General features: G+C 40.0%; 1 protein-coding gene and 1 non-coding gene across 2 annotated transcripts in view; one reads left to right on the top strand and one right to left on the bottom strand.

Moving 5' to 3' along the window:
- XKR4 (XK related 4) overlaps nt 1-19,743 on the bottom strand; it is a 388,654-nt gene that overhangs the window by 119,664 nt on the left and 249,247 nt on the right. The gene's annotated exons all lie outside the window — the stretch shown is intronic.
- Nucleotides 14,446-14,547, top strand: LOC149461356 (U6 spliceosomal RNA). The gene has a single exon (XR_016312889.1). It is a non-coding gene; the product is annotated as a U6 spliceosomal RNA (small nuclear RNA).

Here is a 19,743-nt window from a genome sequence, read left to right as displayed (position 1 = left end):
TTGCAGACAGGCTGGGAAAGGGCTGGGTCATGTGACAGCTATATATTGATTAGGAAAACAAGGTACTTTGATATTTTTTTTTTTAATAAAATAATTACAGTGCCAAAGAGAAGGGATAATATAAATAAAACAGTGTGAGTTTAGAATCACTTTAAGGCTTCATTCAGATAGACGCCGAGACCTGTCAATTTGTAAGGACTACATATCCCAGGGTACCTTGCTACCTGCAAGTGGTGATTCTGGTACTAACTCAGCCTTCTGGAACACCTCCTCTTAGCATCTCTGTAGTTCAGAAGGCAGGCTTTGTGAAATGTATGACACAGCGGTGCCCACTCACAGGACATAGTGAATATGTGTCACACAATTTAAAGAAGTAAATGTATGAAGATCTTCACAAAGTAAGTTTACAAACCTCAACATCTTTCAGATTTATAAGAGTAAGCTAGAAATATTTGAAATACCTGTGAAAATTAATATATGATTTAAAATTTTGACCACAGATACACTTTAACTGTTTTCACCAGCTTTCCACGCCTACATTCTTTAAACTACCAGTGGAGGACTGACAGTGCCAAAAACAAACATACCACCCCCCGAACCCATCCCCCATGCTACTGTAAAGGTGGAATTAACAGAAATGCACAGAACAGTGACGGTAAATTATGGTGAATAAATATTGACCACAGGTTAGATTGTTTGGTGCAAAATCATTATGACTCCATATGTATGGCCTTATAATTTAGATGTCCTTTTTATTGCAATGCAAATGTAGAAATGCAATTTTCAAGAAAGAAGGGGAATGTGGAAGAAAGCAGCAAGAGTTTATTTGAAATTCTTCAACAGAACAATTTCTGAAAGCAGAGGTGTAAAGATTCGAGAGGAAACTTATTCCCTGGAGCTCATGCCTTTTTAAAGGTTGAACTTTTACTCTTCTAGTTTTAGAACTCACTCTATTGTGCTGGAGGTGCTATAATGATGGACCTTATTTTAAGCCAAAGAAAGAAGCTTAAGAAAACATAGACGGTAATGTTACTTTAAATACAAAACCTTTAAATGGAAACATAGCGAATGTGAAAAGTATCCACTGAAGTGAATCACCTTGAAGGCAATCAAAACCTAAAAAGTGTCAGTGAAATCTCTGCACCTAAGTTCCTAGCTGTGTTCACTTAGGGGGGACCCCATGTTATCTGCTGTGGTTCCATTTGTTCTGCATTATGAAGAACACAGCAGGAGATATGAGATTCCATTTATTAGCATGATATATCAGATTCTCTTGTTTAAATTTGTAAAGTCTGTGCTCTCAGGGGTAGCCTGGAAATCTAATGGTGAAGCCTATCATCTGGGTCCCTGAGAGATGTAAGAAATCAGTAGGTGCTTCATCCCACCAGCATTCACACAAACAGAATTCCATGTAACGCTGTTCATGCAAGCATATAACACACATCTGCACTAAATAGGTTAGAGCTACATGGACAATTTTAGCAACTTAATCATGCTACTAAAACCCCTACAATTAATTGCTAAGAAGAGTGACTAATCGCCAAACAGATGGAACAAATGACTCCCTATTATGTAAACCACACATGTAGTATAGATTATTATGTTACAACATGACATTTCTAAATTTGTGAGTGATTGCTTGCTGCTGCATGTTTCTTGTGTAACATACAGGGCCAGGATATGGGGTGGGCAGAAGGGGCACCTGCCCTGGGCGCAACTTTTTTATGTAGGTTGAGGTGCACTGGGAGCTTTCTGCACAGCACCTTCCAATTCCCCTCCAGATCCCCCAGATGCCGCCTTGCCCAGGATCCGCTATCCTGCTTACAGGTCAATCTGTGCATATACCCCACCCCCTGAAATACCAATCCCCTGAGGCTCCCCTGTAGCTGCCGGATTCTCCTCACACCAATCTAGGGGCATTTCTTCCTTCACCTCAGATAGTCCATATATTTCTGCAGTACAGAATATGCACCACTATTAGGTTCTTCAGTTCACTGTGTGCCACGACTACTGCATACTTTTTAGCTTGGCGATGCAAACTGTTTTTAGCCCATCCTCTACTTCACATGGGGGGGTTTGCAATTTGACATTGTTGCCCTGGGCAACGAATGACCTTATTTTGCAAGTTCTGCACTTTCAAAATGCCTCGTTAAACAGATTTTCTTTCTTGGGGAAGGAAATTCATTAAACACAAACATTTTTCAAATGCATTACAAGCATCTAAGCTACTTTTGGGGAAAACTGTTGACTTTCAGGCTTTTGGCAAGCTTTGCCATACGTCTGCCAAACATTGCATGTGTATTAAACCCTTTCAACCCTTTGTTTTATGTTACAAAACAGGCACCAGCTTGGCAAAGCATTTAGAATGCTTTTTGATCAGGTGAACCTGTCCATTTTTCAGGAAGACCTGCCTAGAAGCTCCATGCTGGTCTGTGGACGGGCAGATGTAAACGGACTTGTGTCCATTTACACCTACCTACCCCAGAGTCTGTCTAGGTCTTTTTCCAATTTTCAAGACCTAAACGTGACAGATCAGAGATAGCCTGATGTAAACAGACACCAGAGTTTGTTTACATCTGCCCACCCATAAAGGTATCACAAGTCTGCCTGTGTCCACCGGACACAAACTGAACAAGCATGGATCATTCATTACATTTGGCTCTGAATCAACAGAGGATCTGCTCATGGATCCCTTACTGATCTGAGCAGGCAGCACTTCATGTAAAGCAACCCTTTGTAAAGCAGCCCATACATGATTATTTTATTTTCATTGATTCAGTGGATTGAACGACAAAAAAATGACTTGATTTCCCCATCCACACATTAGATGAAGATGGGGGAATCACTTGCTAAGGTATTGTATTCTGACAGCGGAACAGACTACACTGATCAGCACTACCGGTTATAGCCGGCGGTGCTGATGGTGCAGACATTTTCTAACAGGGTGGTTGTACAGAAATTGTTTGGTAGATCGACTTCTCTACAACCAGCCTGCCCATACATGGATCTAAATTCAGCTGGCTCCTGCTGAACTGGCCGAATTTTGATCCATGTATGTCCATCTTAACACAAAGTTGAGCACTACTGCAAGACAGATGTCTAATGAGTAATTATGACACTCTTTATGAACTTCACAATATATTTTTCAGAGCCTTCTGATTTTTCTGATTCTGTGATAGAGTAGATTATTAAAATAATTTCATTAATTAGTCATAGATTAGAGATAAGCTTAAAACTATGCTGCAACAAATGAATTTACAGAAGACTTAAATTTCCATTATCAAGTCTGAAATAATCAAATTATTAAATTTCACTTACCCTAACACAGACCCTTAAAGTACTCCATTGAGACCCTGTCTTTTTCATGAATGGATTTGATTTATTACAAGTCTCTCTGTCTCTGATGGTTCAGTCAATGTAGTCTGCTTTATATGAACCATTGCAAGTAGTGCAAAGTGTCAATCAGTCTTCTTTTGTGGACATTATCAATGCCCTTAATGGGATCTACATACTGTAGTATTCCATAGTGATCTCAGCTGTTAGCTCATCAAAATACAATATATTTGATTTTCATGATCTCCCTGAAGAAAACCCCGGATGCATTTCAAAAAGCCAATCAAGAAACTTGTGGTATTTGTATTTAGGATTTTCCCCAGTGCCCTATAAAATTGGAGAAAAGTAGAACATAGTATATCTATGGGCCTTTTAAATGATTATATTAGGATTATGCATAGCCTGGATGCAACTTAAAGGTTCTGTACACAGATTTTGAAGATATTATATTTAATTATTATGATCAAGGCTAAAAAATGTTTAAAGGCGTTTTATTTCTATTTTAAGTCAAGTAAATATACAATATTGCATATAATTAAGTGGTGATCTAGGCTATTTTCATGTGTTTTCCAGGCCATACTGCTTTGCTTAGAAAAAACTTTGTTTATTACAGAGCTCAGTAGCTCAAGTAAAGTGTGACTTTTACTCCTCCCCTTTGCTGCCTGTTAAAAAGACTTCATCTAATGTTTCAACCACAGAGGAAGCGTTTGGAAGCCTCTGTTTTGACTCTAGTGCTTCTAGAGTAAACTTCCCTAGTTCGCTGCTCACCCAGTTCTCTTAAAAGTAATATTAAAGGTTTTTTTTTATAACAAAGAAGTCATACTTATCTGCTCTGTACAATGGTCCCCCACTGGCACTCCTGGCCCCTTCCTCCTGTCAGGTGCCTCCATAGCAAGCAGTTCAGCCCGCCCCCTTCCTCTCCTTGTTGGCTCACTGGCTGTGACTGACAGCAGCGGGAGCCAGTTGGTCAATCAAGAGTCCTGTGAACCGTGGCTCTCATGGACATCGCTGGATAGGGATGGAGCTCAGGTAAGTGTTAGGTAGGGCTGGGGGGCTGCTACACACAAAAGGTTTTTTACCTTTATGCATACAGTGCACAAAGGTAAAAAACCTTGAACCTTTACAACCACTTTAAACGTATGCATCCATATTAAAGGGTCAATACTAGGAGATGAGAGGCAGCTTAGGGTGTGTGAGTGCTCAGATCTTATTGTAGAAGTTTGTACTTGCATATTGGAGTTCTCAGGGATTGAGGGCTCCCAAGATGCTCCTGAAACTACTCCAAGGTAGGTGCACTCACCTAAGGGAGCCTGCATAGCATTCATGTTACCACATATTTTACCAATGAAAGGTTTATTTTAAAGTCAGTTAACTTTTGCACATTTTTTATTGAATTCAGGTTTTTTTTATAGTTTTAGGACATATTAGGTGAAATCCATAAAGAGTGGTGCACATACCTTAAAGAACGGCTCAACTTGAAACAGATTCGGTAAGATGTACATTAATCTATCCTGGAATTGTCTCTGAAGAATTTTGTCTCAAAGACAGACATATTTGACTCCAACATGGAAGAGGTCTTATTTACCTCCATTTTCCTTATCACCAATATAGAATTATTTATTTATGAATTCGATGAAACAACAGCAACAGACAGAAAAATGTTGTAAATTATTTTTTGCATGCACCAATACTAAGAATGAACCTGTCACACAGATGTCATGAATTAGGGTTTCTGACTGCATACCCACCACCAGAAATATGTTGACAATATCTTACTGAATCACCTCATTGTTGTCGAATTACAGGAATCAGCAAATGTTCATTATTACTGTAAATGGTACATGAACATTTTTTTTTCAATAAGCAATTATCTGTGTATCATTCTTAACCTCTTTTTCTTTGTTGAAAAGCATTCTATTAACCTTTTGTACTGGTACTTTGCAGATCCTTAGTGTAATAATCTCTGTACAGATATTCATATCCTTACTCTAAACTACTCCTGTATTCTGGATTCATATTGACTTCTTTCACCGGATATTTTCATTCTCTATGGGAACACTTTCACTGCCTATTTCTTGTTTGCCTGTTTTAGCAAATCTATCATTGTTTCAAAAGTAATAGGAAAATATATTGTGATGCAACTGTATTAGGGCTTATTTACAATTGTGTCACGCTAAAAAGGAATCTCTGGAGGATCGCTTTTCAGAGGGTGTTTGACAGGCGACTGGAAGGTGATATGTTGCCTTCTCACATCTGCAAGACTGACCTATATTTTATAATGCTCATGTGAGAATAATGATAGTACTAAACAGTATTAAAACATAAAAACCATATCACTATTTTTGTGTTATTAGGAGCATTAACATATTTTGGCAACATCTTAGACTAACAAATGCTTATACCCTGCTTCATTAAAGTAAACTGCTTCTGACACAATATGGAAGCTGCTATCTCCTGATAATGGTAGTTGCCTAGCTGTCATTGTTACCCAAATGCTTCAATATTTCCTTGGGCAGAGATCAGGAAACAGATTAGGAGTTCTGATTTAATCTGCCTTCCTAAACTGCATTATTTAGAGTCACTGAGGTTGATTTACTAAAGGCAAATAGGCTGTTCACTTTGCAAGGGAATATTCCCTCAGTTTAGTATGAATGTTTTGACGCTCTGCTACATATATATAGTTAGTCTGGCTGAAAAAACAAACATGTAGTTCAACCATAAAAGGGAAAAAAATATATCCTGTACCCACGTCTGATCAAGAGGAAAACAAAAAAACAAACAAACAGCAAAACACGATCCAATTTTCTCCTACAGAGAAAGGAAAGTCCTTCTTGATCCCCCGAGAGGCAATCAGATATTCCCTGGATCAACTTTACCTATAAATGTTAGTATCCAGTTATATTCTGTGTATCTAGGAAAGAATCCAGGCCTTTTTTAAAGCAATCTACTGAGGTGGCCAAAATCTTTTGAGGGAGTCTATTTCACATTTTCACAGCTCTCACTGTGAAGAAACCTTTCCGTATTTAAAGATTACGTGCCGGTTCACATATATGCAGAATGGATGTGGTTTGAACTGCATCCAGTCCAAATGACTTGTGTAACAACATTGCTTTCTATGGTGCCTGCTCACATATGTCCGATGCAATGGCAGTGTGGATTCAGTGTGGACTGAAAAAGAGTCCTGTCCGAGTTCTGAGCAGTGCGGTCCAGATCAGGTGTGGATTACAGGCTATTGACCTCTATGAGAACGTTTCTAAACTGCATATGTGTGATCGGGATAAAATCCTAGCCTAAACCTGACCTGAACTGCTGAACAACTACTGCGGCAATTAGCTGTGAAACTTGAGCTTCAATCGCACAGTACATGTGTGAATCAGCTCTAAATCTCTTTTCCTCCAGACATAAAGAGTGCCCTCTTGTTCTCTGTGATGCCTTAAAGTGGAGTTCCACTCACTCTGTAAAAAAATAAAAGTTAGTAGCTACAAAAACTGTAGCTGCTGACTTTTAAGAAACCTGTCCCATGATCCCGTGTTGCACCCGCCGCAGCCCATTTCATTGGCCATCCTGTATTCCAGGAGGCCGGCATCTTCAGTGTGGGCACCCGGCTGTGACAGCTTGTGGCTTCACAGCTGGGTGCCCTCTGCGCATGCTCGAGTAGCGCTGCGCTTCCTGAATTGCCCCGCTGTCTTCTGGGTCCTGTCACATGTCCTGCAAGACTTCGGAGAGGAAGGGTAGGAGGACAACTCCCGTTTCCGATCGCCTAGGCTATCGCAGCGGAAGTGGGAGAGGATACCTGTCAAATTCAGGTACCCGTTCCCCTCCCGCTCCCCAAAGGTGCCAATCCCTAATGAGGGGCGGGGGACTAATCTTTAAAGCGGAACTTCCCCTTTTGGGTGGAACTCTGTTTTAAGGTGAATACCTCTACACCAAGTTCACTATATGGACTGACTTCAATCATCCAATAAGGTGCAAGAAATAACACTGTTTTTATTTTCCTTGCAGATTATTGGGTGAACTGTGGGGAAAATTCCCTTGCAAAGTGAACAGTAGCCAAAAAAGTATCAAGGCAAAAGACAGCCAGGAAACTAGTATTCCTAAAGGATAGTAAGCAATGGCAGCCCTTGTGTTCTCCTATAGTAAATATTTCCTTTAAAATATAAACTTGTATTGGATTTTAGAACGAAAAGGGCTGATTCTGTTAAAAAAATCTGGTAATATGCCAACATTAGTATGTGATGAACAGATTTTTGCCGTAGGATATTAGTTTTTCTTCTTATCATTGCTTTCACTTTTATTTTGATTAATGCAATGCTGGCATGTCTATTATCATAGTACTTAAAGAATAATTAGGTATAACAAATATGACCCAACGCTGCAAGTATTAATTAAATAACAACCAGAAATAATCTTCCGTTTTCTCCATAATGCATGAAATTGTCTGCCTATTACTATATAGGAAAAACAACTAGTATTTACTACATGAACTACAAGTCCCAGCATGTGATGCTAAACTAACAGACAGTGCACAAACCCAGCCTGCCTTAGTTCTCATGCACACTGGATGCTTTTACAGTGGCTGTTTTTGGCTTTTGACGTTATTCCTACAGCTAGTAAGCCCCTCAGCATGTTATCCTATGTGTCCATGCACACACAGACTGTAATAAGCGTTTTTTGTCAGGGGCGTTTCTTGGCTCGAAAAAAAAACTCAAGACTAGTGGGTTTCTAGAGGAGTTCTTTAGCTGTAAAAATGCTCTAACGCTGGAAAACGCGGTAAAACGGCGCAAACCGATGGTTGTGGATATTTTTTGACCCAAACCAAAAATTTGTGGGGGAAAAAACGCAAACGCAGAAAAAACGCCGCTAAACGCGGAAAACCGCTAATACACAAACAATAAAAAAATCACGGTTTTAACGTGATTTAACACAGCTAACGTTACCAGCGTTATCAAAACGCCCAGTATGCATGGAGCCTTAATCCATAATAATCTGATACAGGAATAGGCATTGTTCAACAGCTTGGAACACACGGTCAATTCAATATGAATTTCACCCTGTTATAACAAAACAAGCTGTTATAACAAACACAGCTTTTCCTACTTTAAAAATGTGTGCAAATCCTCAGTCCCTCTTTGTTTCTGTTTTTAGCTCTTCATAACAGCCAGCAGGGATGAGGGTGATACATCAACTTCCTGCTGATTATAAAATTGAAAGAACAAATCCCCAGGAACCCTTTAGACAAGCATATTCTAGAGAGCAGATTTTAGCTATTAAAGTAGAACTCTGGGCTAACCTTAAATAATCTAAAAACTGTTACCTCCTCTCTGCTAGCATCATTATGATTGGAATGGTACCAGCTGACTGGCAAAATGCTAAAGTGGTACCAATATTCAAAAAGGGGCTGAGATACATACTTGGAGACTAGAGACCAGTCAGCCTAACATCAAAAGTATGTAAACCATTTGAAGGGATAATAAAGGACAATATCCAAAAATCTGCTGATGAAAATTGCATTATTGGTAACCAGCATGGATTTATGAAGAACTGTTCTTGCCAGACCAACCTTTTAAAGTAAACTGTAATCTGGATTTTGGAATGCCACTGAATGTGGAGTATACAGACTTTGCCAAGACATTTCATACAGAACCCATAAACGCTTAATGTATAAATTCAGGTCTATTGCCATTGACGACAGTGTATGTACCTGCACAGAAAACTGATTACAGGAACATGTCCAAAGGGTGGTGATAAATTGTGAATCTTTAGAATAGTCTGGATATGTGAGCAGGGTGCCTCAAGGCTCAGTTCAGGGGTCACTTCTGTATAACTTGTACAGAAATGATATAGAGATTGCAATAAATAATTCAATCTCAGTGTTTACTAATGATACAAAGCTAAGCAGGGTAATAACTTCACAATGGGCTATAGCAACCTTACAGTAAGATCTCCATAAAATAAAGGGGTGGGAAACTACATGGAAAATGAGAATTTAATACTGATAAATGTAAAGTAATGCACTATAAATAGGAATGCAAGTTACAAGTTAGGGGAAAAACCTCTGGGGGGATCTGCAATGGAAAATGATCTGGGGGTCCTAGTAAACCATAGGCTTTACTAAAGCTGGAGAGTGCAAACATATGCTCTTTTTTGCATAGAAACCAAGCAGCTTTTAACCTCAGCTTGTTCAATTAGGTTTTGGCAATAAAACCTGGAAGCTGATTGGTTTCTATGCGCCTGATTTTGCACTTTCCTGCTTTAACAAATAAACCCCATAGTGTCATAATGGGACTTTAGTAGCTGTGTTTTGGGGTATAGAAAAGGTGGAGAGGGTGAAGAGACATTGGAGGGGGGAAATTTTGTTACACAGCTCAGTCGCAGGGAATCTTTTTAAATCTATGAAAGTCCTCACTCCTGCAGGTCTTAGGCTGGCCACACACTATACAATTTTCTTACAATTTTCTGTCCAATTCCCTTTAGATTTACCTTCAAGTATGTAGTGCAAGGGCCTGTCTAATTGAATACAACTGAAAGTGTTGTTTAGGTTTGACCTTCTAATATATGGTTTTTGGTAAATCTAAACCAAAAATCTCAAGAAAATTGGATAATCTATGGCCAGCCTTAATGTTGCCACCTACTGTCCGGCGGACCTGTCAGCAATCCCACATCACTGAATGGCCAGTTAACCCCTCCCTTTATTATCCAAAATGTCAAAATAATGTTTTGTCTGGAGTTACACCTAAAACAAATACTTGTTCCAACTCACATACAAATTCAATTTAAGAACAAATCTACAGAACATATCTTGTTCATAACCTGGGGATTACCTGTATATATGTATTTACTTTACGGCATCTTTTATTATTTTGTTTGTTATTTATGATTGAAATTGTAGATTGTTTACATTTCTGATTGTTTTGAAGGGTTGCACTGTGCTATATTTTGGTTTGCGACAATTCTAGCATAATGAGAAAATTATTCATTCTCAGGTCACTCAATCAGGTTGGACAAGAATCGGTTTAACCTTAAACTGCAAGGAGGTTCTTTACTGTTAGAGCGGTAAGAATGCGGAACTCCTGATGTCAGCGGAGAATTTCGATAATTTAAAAAACCTCTTAGATGGGCATCTCAGCGAGCACAATATACAGGGATATGGGAAATGGTATTGACATAAGCACACCCACACCTATATCCACACAGGTTGAACTGGATGGACTGATGCCTTTACTTCCTTACAAACTATGTAACTACGTAAATTTAGAATAAAATCATTACTGTGGATTTGAATTGTAAAAAAAATGTATTTTGTTTTAGATGCAGCCAAGGAGCTTGGGAAAAAATATCATGAAATCTTTTCTGGAATAATATGCGGAGCGCTTTTCTGAACAACATAACCTCCAGGAGAAATCTGTCAGTTCTGACAGCGACAGAGAAGATGGATTTTACTGTGGAAAAGCTCCAGACTTAGACAGTTTACAAAATTGGCTTTTGTTACTTTTCTTTATTTTGTGCTGAATAGTTTTGTGACAGGACTGATAAATCAGCCTGCTTGAGTAAGACCTCTGTCAGTTATCCAGGTGCCGGATATATAAGTAACCTGCATTGCTTCTAAGCTGTCTATGGAAATAACAATACACAATTTAACACCAAGAAATGTTATTTTAACTGCATTAAATATGCCTTCCTGTCACTTAAAGATGTGTTGTGTCACAGAACCATTGAGCATTTACAGATATCTTTGTGTTGGAAGTGGTAATTTCTAAACGTATTCATTTTGCCTGTCTATCAAATGACTGCTGCATGGAGACCGCACTATCGCACAATTGCTGATTCATACAACTGGAAGAAAGGCAAAGAAGGCGTGTAACATCTAGTCATCATATGGCTTTTATCTTCTAACTTGCATTAAAAAAATGACAGCTGGAATCTGATTGCTTACCAAAAAAACACCCTGCACTCCTTTGATATATTAGCACTTTATAACTGAAATCTGGACACAAAAACTTTCATTTATATATATATATATATATATTCCTCTAAAGATACAAAAGATATTAATCCACGTTGTGTGCACCAAATGTCATTACAAACCCAGATATTACTTTATAAAAGGAGCGATGACATCATCACTGTGCTGTGCGGGCAAGCAGCAGGGCTTACTTTATGTGTTTTTTCAGAGCAATTCTTCTAGCCACTTCTATGAAAATTTGTCTTCTAGCCACTTCTATGAAAAACTGCCTTCTAGCCACTTCTATGCAAAACCGGCTATGAATTGCATCCAATGTGAACAGTTATCTCAAAATGCCATCATACTCTATGGATCGCTCCAAACTCATACAGGACACTTTTTTTTTAACCAGATCAAAATCACATCTCATAGAAGTGAACGTCCTTCATAGAAAACAATGTATTTTCAGATGCCCTGTGAATCTATGCCTTTCAACAAGAGAGAATATCACCAGCGCACTGAGGATCACCAATACGGGTCCAAAAGTTTTAATGAATGATCACATAGTTACATAGTTATACCAAGGCAGTGTTTCGGAATCATGCCTGATGAAGGGGTCCTGTGAGACTCCGAAACGTTGCTCTTGCTGTAACTATGTGATCGTTCATTAAAACTTTTGGACCCGTATTGGTGATCCTAGGTGTGCTGGTGACATTCTCCCTTGTTGATTCTGTTCGGTTCCAGCCGACGGTCGCTGCAGCACCCACTTATACACACAGCCATTTTTAACGAAGGAATGTGTGCGTTTGGATTGTACACTTGCATTCTATGCCTTTCAAATCGCATCATTGTGAATCGGGACAAAAGCTATATTCACATCTCCGCATTCCTGCAGGCCGTGTTTTGCGCAGGCACGAGAGCCCATTCATTTAAATAGACTCCCGTGCCCTCGGACACGCAGGGAAGAAGTCCCTGCACTTCTGCAGAAAACGCAACCCGCACGGGAACCTCGGTACCCAGTACAGTTGTGATTTCCAGTGCGGGCAGTGTCCCATTAGAATTAATGGCACCCACCTGTAGGTCTGCATTCCTCTGTTCGGGTGGTGTGGATTTTTGTGTGGATCTGCAGAGGCACCACCCGCACAGATGTGAACCAGGGGTAAGGTTCCATTCACACCTGGGCGTTTTGGGATTGCTGTTATTCTATCTCCAAACACACTACAATTGCAAAATGTAGGTTACCCAACCGGTGCTCGTCACACTGCAAGGTCTCTCCCCTCCCTGCTAGTCCCCGGGTACGGTGCTGGAGATAGGCAGGGAGGTGAAGAGGAGATAAACTGTGCAATGCTAAAACCTTACCTAAATACGGTTTTGGTTAAAATGATTTATCAGGACACGTAGATTGTAAGAGGGACATGTAGGGAAGGAAGTGACACCAGAGAGATGAGTATTGCAGCAAAAGGTGTTTTTTTTAACTCCAGGGGAAAAAAATTGGGCTTGGGCTTTATTTGATCTGTCCATTATAATCTGGTTGGTTGCTCAGTCATTTCACTGTGTGGATTACAGTCATAATACCTTAGATTGTACGCCCCTTGAGGATTAGGGACTGATGTGAATGAACACTATATATGTAAAAAGCGGTGAGTAAATTGATGGCACAATATAAGTGCCTGTAATAAATAAATAAAAAAGTAAGAATATAAGAAGAATATACCAAGCAAGAATTCTGCACCCGTAGAGCATTCTCTTGTAACAAAGCTTTCTGTTTTGGGGGCACCTAATTATGTCCATGCTAATTTTCACTGCATAATATTGAGTTTTTGCATGCCATATATCCAATAATAGTAGCAATTTTGAAAAAAGGGAAAGGTTTTTTATTACTTTCATCCAAAGTCAGTGCCCAACATTATTCAGTAATAAATTATCTTCAACAAATTACAAATTATTTTCGCTACAATGATTTCTCTATTGGTACCTTTGCTCTAACTACTCATCAACATATTATTAATAACATCACATTTGTCACCTGGAATATACAGTTCAAACATTACTTCCATTTCATTAATGTAATTGAAATAGTGTGTACTACAGAGATCGGATATATTCTAATTCTTAGATCATAGCATACTGGACATATATAAACATGGGTCCAGAACACAACATCCTGATACTGTCACCTATACATTCCTCAGCTATGTGCTCTTTGTGCCATTTTATCAAACAACGCATTCATTATATTACCCCAAGTATTGTAATTAATTTATCACTTATAATAAAAGTGCTTGTGTTTTATCCATGCAGAACACCACTTATGTCAGTGACATCCAATTTCCACTCTTAATACGATAAATGGAATGTCTTTGAACCCAGCCTTCCCTAGGACTGCAGCATTTTCCAATTACTGGATCATGTTGTTGACTTTTTAATTAAGAAGGCATGACATGATGTCTGTTATTCTACGTTTGTAATAAATATCTGCTGAAGAAATCACCTCCTGCGACAAATAAAATGTTTTTCTCTTTCTATCATTTCTATCTCAAACTGATTTTCACACTTATTATTGAAGAGAGTTGTGTTTTTACTGTTCATGGCTGGTTCACACCGCAAATCACATGGGAACGTGCTATGCGTTCATGTGCGATTTACATGTAGATTTGTTCATTTTGAATGGGCTGAAATCGCACTTTTCCAAAAGTAATGCATGCACTACTTTTGGAAACTCACTGCAACTGCATTGCAAGGTACTGAATTACCATGCGATCCAGTGCAGGTATACAACCTTCCTTTTCTGACCTGAATTTGGGACGTCATTAACCTAATAGAGGCTCCCGCTTCAGATCACAACTGCAGTGCATTTTAAACGCAATGTAGGAAACACACACTGGATGGCAGTTTCCTGGACTGTGTATTGGTGTCTCAATATAAAGAAGACAAGGCAGTCGAAGAAATTACTGTATAGAAATGCACAACCAGCTTGTCAGTTACAAGAACTGCAAAAAATGGAGGCAAAATTGTTCATTCATCTTTCTGAGTCTAGGTAGTAGAAACCATGTTTTAAAAGGATGCATTAGAAAGTATGGACCCACCTGTATTAGTTTGTATTGTAATTGTACTTTCTGCCCTTATGTTGTAAAGTGCTGTTTAAACTGTTGGAGCTATATAAATCCCGTATTCTAATAATAGTAATAATAATAATAATGGACCAATACAGAGAACATTCGCATGGTCCCCATACAAGGGTGACACTTCTTAAAGAGTAGCTCCACTTTTCTCGATAAAAAAACATTCTCCTCTGGGTGATCTATGTACATTGCAGGGATTTTAACAAACTTTATTGTGTGAAGTTGACATGCACAGAGTTTTTTAATCTGTGTGTTGAATAGTCACTCTCACAGTGTAGACATTATGGACTGATTCATATTATATGCACTATATTTTATTGATTTATTGTCTTTACACATGTTTAATGGTTGTTGGTTTGCTATTTCATTTGTGCAACAAGTAGTAAATACTATGCATAATAGTATTACACATTGGTAGAAGCACAGCATCGCACACTGTACCATTGTTGAGTTCGAATATAGGATGATTTGCCTCATTTATGGAAGGTAAATGGTGTTTTTTGTTTTCTTTATGAGGCTTGTGAATCATGTAGTTACAGCCAAATCTGGTCCTTACTTAGACTGTCATACAGGAATCTTTAGCTGTAGTTTGATATGGAGTTTGCCCCCCTTGCAGTCCCCCTATCTTGGAGAGATCCCCACAAGATTTTGGAGTGTGTTTGTGGGAATTTGAGCCCATTAACCAAAAGAACTGTCTCTATTCACAGGGTCAGAGTCATGCTGAAACAGAAAAGGACCTTTTTGGTAACCTTTCACAAGGTTGACAGCACACAATTGCATAAAATGTCTTTGTATGCTGTAGGATTAAAGGATAAGTTCATATTTTGCTAAAAAATAATAAAAGCACATTTTTTTTGCAGGTAACAAACTGTTAATTTATTATTTTTTGTTGCAGGACTCTGTAAACCATTGCAACAGTGATCAGTGGATCGCTGGTGCCATGCAGGCCTCCTGCAGACCTATCGGTATATCTGCTTGCCCATACGGGATGTACAGACAAGCAGATATACTAACAAGAAGAATCATCAATGAACTACCACGACGGTCCATAGCACAGTAGTAGCTCATTGAGAGCTACAAGCCAACAGCTGCTAAGGCTGTCAGGACTGGTAGCTTCTCGTTCACAGAAGACCGCCCATTCAGCCACCTGCCCGGCCCCGCGTTTTTCAGAAGTTTTGACAGCTAGCGGGAGGAGAAGATCCCTCGCTAGCTGTCAAAGCGGGGGGAGTGGAGACTGGTCTATTCATAACATGTTACTCATTACACCCTAAATATGGGTGTAACACTTTAAATTTACACTCGCTTGCTCGCCAAAGGCGAGTGAAAATTATGGTGGGGGCGAGTGTGTCCCCCAGGGCCTTCTTGCTGAGCAGGCTCAGAGCTCAGGCCGGTACTGTCATTGGCACTGAGAACCATCAGACTGCTCAGTAGCTGAGCGCAGTGAATGCCACAGAAGGAGTGTGTGCTGTGCTCTCTGCCTCCCCCTAGAGTGCAGTACCCGGCTCTGTGAGTGAACAACGAAGTACTGCAACTTTTTATAGGGTGTGTGTGTGTGTGTCTATCTAATTTCAGCTCACTCTGGTCACATGATCCTTTATGTCAGCCAGTGGTGGCTTCAGGGGAGAGGAGAGAGCACTTAACAGCGTGTGTGTACATGTGTGTGTGTTTGTGTGTGTCTGTGTATGCATGTAAATGTGTCTGCGTCTGTCCAACTTATTAAAGTGATACTAAAGGCTTACATTTTTTTAAAATAGCAAATGTTATACTTCCCTGCTCTGTGTAAGGGTTTTGCACAGAGCAGCTCCGATCCTCCTCTTCTTGGGTCCCCCTGTCAGCGCTACTGGCTGCTCCCCCCTGCCGAGTGCCCTCATACCATACACTTGCTATGGGGGAACCCGTGCATACCCACTCCTGAGCCCCGCTCTGGGTGTTCATAAGGCACACAAAACAGGGCTCAGCCTGCACCCCGCCCTCTTCACTGGCAGTGACTGACAGCAGCGGGAGTCAATGATGAGGCAAAGAGCCAGGGCAAGAGCCGCTCTCGTGCACATCGCTGGATCGGGATAGGGGTCAGGCAGGTATTAGGAAGGCTGCGGGGGGAGCTGAATACTGAAGGTTTTCTACTTTCATGTATAAAATGTAGGAAGGCAACAAACCTTCAGGCTTTACAACTACTTTAATATTACCTCACTGGTTTCTATTGAATGAATACGTGAATGTAGTGACTAACCTTGACACTGAACTAGGAACTGGATTGTTGCACTCTACAATATTTCTACACTCCACAGTACTTCTTTCTATTATTCATAGCAAATTATTCAGTAGTGAGCCAGAACTATACAGGGGACACAGTGGTAGGTTTGCTGTCAAGTAAATCCTTAAAGTGGTTCTAAAGGCTCAAGGTTTTCTATTCATGAACGTAAAAAAACCTTCTGCAGCATCACCCCCAGCCCCCCACTAATACTCACCTAAGCTCCCTCTTAATCCAGCGATGTGCAATGGGGTCTCAGATACCCTGGGACTCCCTCTTCTCATTGACTGAGACAGAAGCGGGAGCCATTGGCTCCCACTGATGTCAATTACAGTCAATGAGCCAATGAGAAGAGAGAGGGGGCAGGGCTGAGCCGTGGCTCCATGTGTGAATGGACACATGGAGCCGCAGGTGCCCCCATAGCAAGTTGCTTGCTGTGGGGGCAAACAACAAGAGGGGGGGCCCAGGAGTGCCAGCGGGGGACCCAAGAAGAGGAGGATCCAGGCTGCTCTGTGCAAAGCCAATGCACACAGCAGGTAAGTATAGACATGTTTGGGTTTTCTTAAAAAAAAAATTCTTAGAATCACTTTAATAAGGCAGGACATAATGTGAGATGGAGAGGCGATAAAGCCATTGTGAATTTTTGTATTTTTCACAAGTAGATTGTGAATTATTTTCTTGCAAATTGGCGAGTTTTTAAAAAAATTCAAATGGTATTACTTTATTTAAAATAATATTTAATTATTTATTATGTATCTCTGCATCATGGTGAATCGATGGGGTCCTAAAAGTTTGGAGAATCCTGTAAGAGCAGGTCATACCTAATCCCTTATATTTCTAAGTCATGAATATCAAGTAACTGGTCTCAAAGAGGAACATAACTCTCTCTATCAACATTGACTATTTGTAATCCTTATGCGGCTAGAATTAGTAAATAGATAGGAAAATATATCATATTTATTTGTTTTAAACCTTTTTTTTTAACTTTCTTCAGTTACTTCCTGGTTCCCATGCCTCGGTACAAGATGCAATACATCCCAGGAGTCTGCAGGAGGGATTTTCTCAGCTAAGCACACCTTTCTGCATGCATGCCTAGGCTACGGGCAGATGAATTCCAGGAAATAAATGCTACATGAATCATCTGCCCTTACTCAAGATGGCCACAGCCAGAAAAGCTAGGAGGTATTTTACCAAGTGATTTCTCAGCAAAATAAAGCATGGAGACATGGATGGATGGGGGAGTTTGCTTTGAATAGCATAAATGAATTGAATTGCGTTTTTGGATTGTGGTGCTCAGATGAAGGGCAGTTCTGCTTTATAGATGGCAATCATTCCAAGCATACTATGTAATATACCTCTATATGTGATGTGTGAGAGAGATATCTGCTTTTAACTTTCAGTTCACTAATCACTGTAACACTTACTGGAGCTCTAGTCTTTTCTTTTAATATCTCTTATTTCTGTATTTTTATGTCATCATAAAAATCAGGATTGTTTTCAGCAACTGGAAACAATCAGTAAGGCCATCCATTCCTAGTGCATAGGCATGTGATTAGTACTCAGCAGCTAGTATCCTGATTACCGTACTAATTTGCTGCTCCACATCCTGTCTTTTACACCTTTAGCATAACCTGAACTTTGCGGCCTTGCCTATTATATGAACTGTGTTCAATCCTGGTTACTTGCTGTGATCTGCTCATAAATGCTCCCTGGATGTGAATGCTCTGACCTCTGGTTTTTGTTAAACATTGTTTTGATGACCCTTAGTATTCCTGGACAAAGCCTGTAAATATTCGCTCAATGTATTTTTACCATCCGCTGGCTTGACAGCTTGACCTATCTTACAAAAATAGCCCCCTGGCAACCAACGGAACTCTCACTTCATTACAGCTGTCATAATATTGCCTTAAATACTGTATTCATGGCAGCAAGCAGTTGATTTTTTTTTTTTTTTGTATGTTTTATTAAAGATCCAAATAAGACGCAGCAGAAAAATTTACAAGCAAGAAATGTGAAGTATAGGTAGAGGGTAAGATCGGAGAATTTTACCAACAGATCTAAACAAAACACAAATATGAATGAGTATTCCAAGTGGAACTTCACTCTCTTATCTAACATTGACTAATTTTAATTCTTATGCTGCTAACATTAGTATAGATATTGTATTTACTTGTTTTAAAAAAAATTTTTGTGTTTCTTCAGTTATTTCTTGGTTTCTTGCCTAGGCAAAATGTCATTCCAGGAGTCTTCTGGACGGGAGGAAGGGTTTTATCAGCTAAGCATGCCCTCCTGCTTGTATGCCTGAACTAAGGGCTGATGGATTCCAGGAAGTAAATGCTTCATGAATCATATGCCCTTACTTAAAGCGGAGTTCCACTCGACCTATCAAAAAATAAAAGTCAGCAGCTACAAAATCTGTAAATGCTGAATTTTAAAAAACAGCCACTTACCTGTCCCTCCGTCCCGTGGTGTGTTCCCTGCAGCTCGTTTCACCGGCCGTCCTGTATTCCAGGAGGCCGGCATCTTCAATGTGGGCACCCGGCTGTGACTACTTGCGGCTTCACAGCTGGGTACCCACTGCGCATGTGCAAGTAGAGCTGCATTTCGTGAATGGTCCTGTACTTTTCTGGGACCTGTCACGTGTCCCGCAAGACTACAGGGAGAGAGGGAGGGAGAACACCTTCCGTTTCCGATCGCCTAGGCGATCAGACTGGAAGTGGGAGCGGGTACCTGTCAAATTCGAGTACCCGCTCCCCCCCCCCGCTCCCCAAAGGTGCCAATCCTTAATGGGGAGAGGGGGAGCAGTCCTTAAAGCGGAACTTCCCCTTTTGGGTGGAGCTCCGCTTTAAGATGGCCACGGCCAGAAATTCTAGGCTGTGTTCTTTAAAGTGATTTCTCAGAAAAATAAAGCATAGAGACATGGATGGATGGGGGAGTTTGCTTTGAATATTACAATAAACTAAATAGCATTTTTATTTTGTTGTGCTCAGATGCAGTGTAGTTCCGCTTTAATAAAGAATCACAAATAAGTAACAGACTACTAATGGTCTATATTTCTAAGTCATACTTATCAGGTATTGGCACTGGTGTTAAAG

Source organism: Staurois parvus, unplaced genomic scaffold (genome assembly GCF_062004578.1).
Source record: "Staurois parvus isolate SC_StPar_1 unplaced genomic scaffold, SC_StPar_1.0 ptg000205l, whole genome shotgun sequence".
Classification (NCBI taxonomy): Eukaryota; Metazoa; Chordata; class Amphibia; order Anura; family Ranidae; genus Staurois; species Staurois parvus.
The sequence above is the reverse complement of the archived record's forward strand: the minus strand, read 5'-3'. Positions and strand labels throughout refer to the sequence as shown.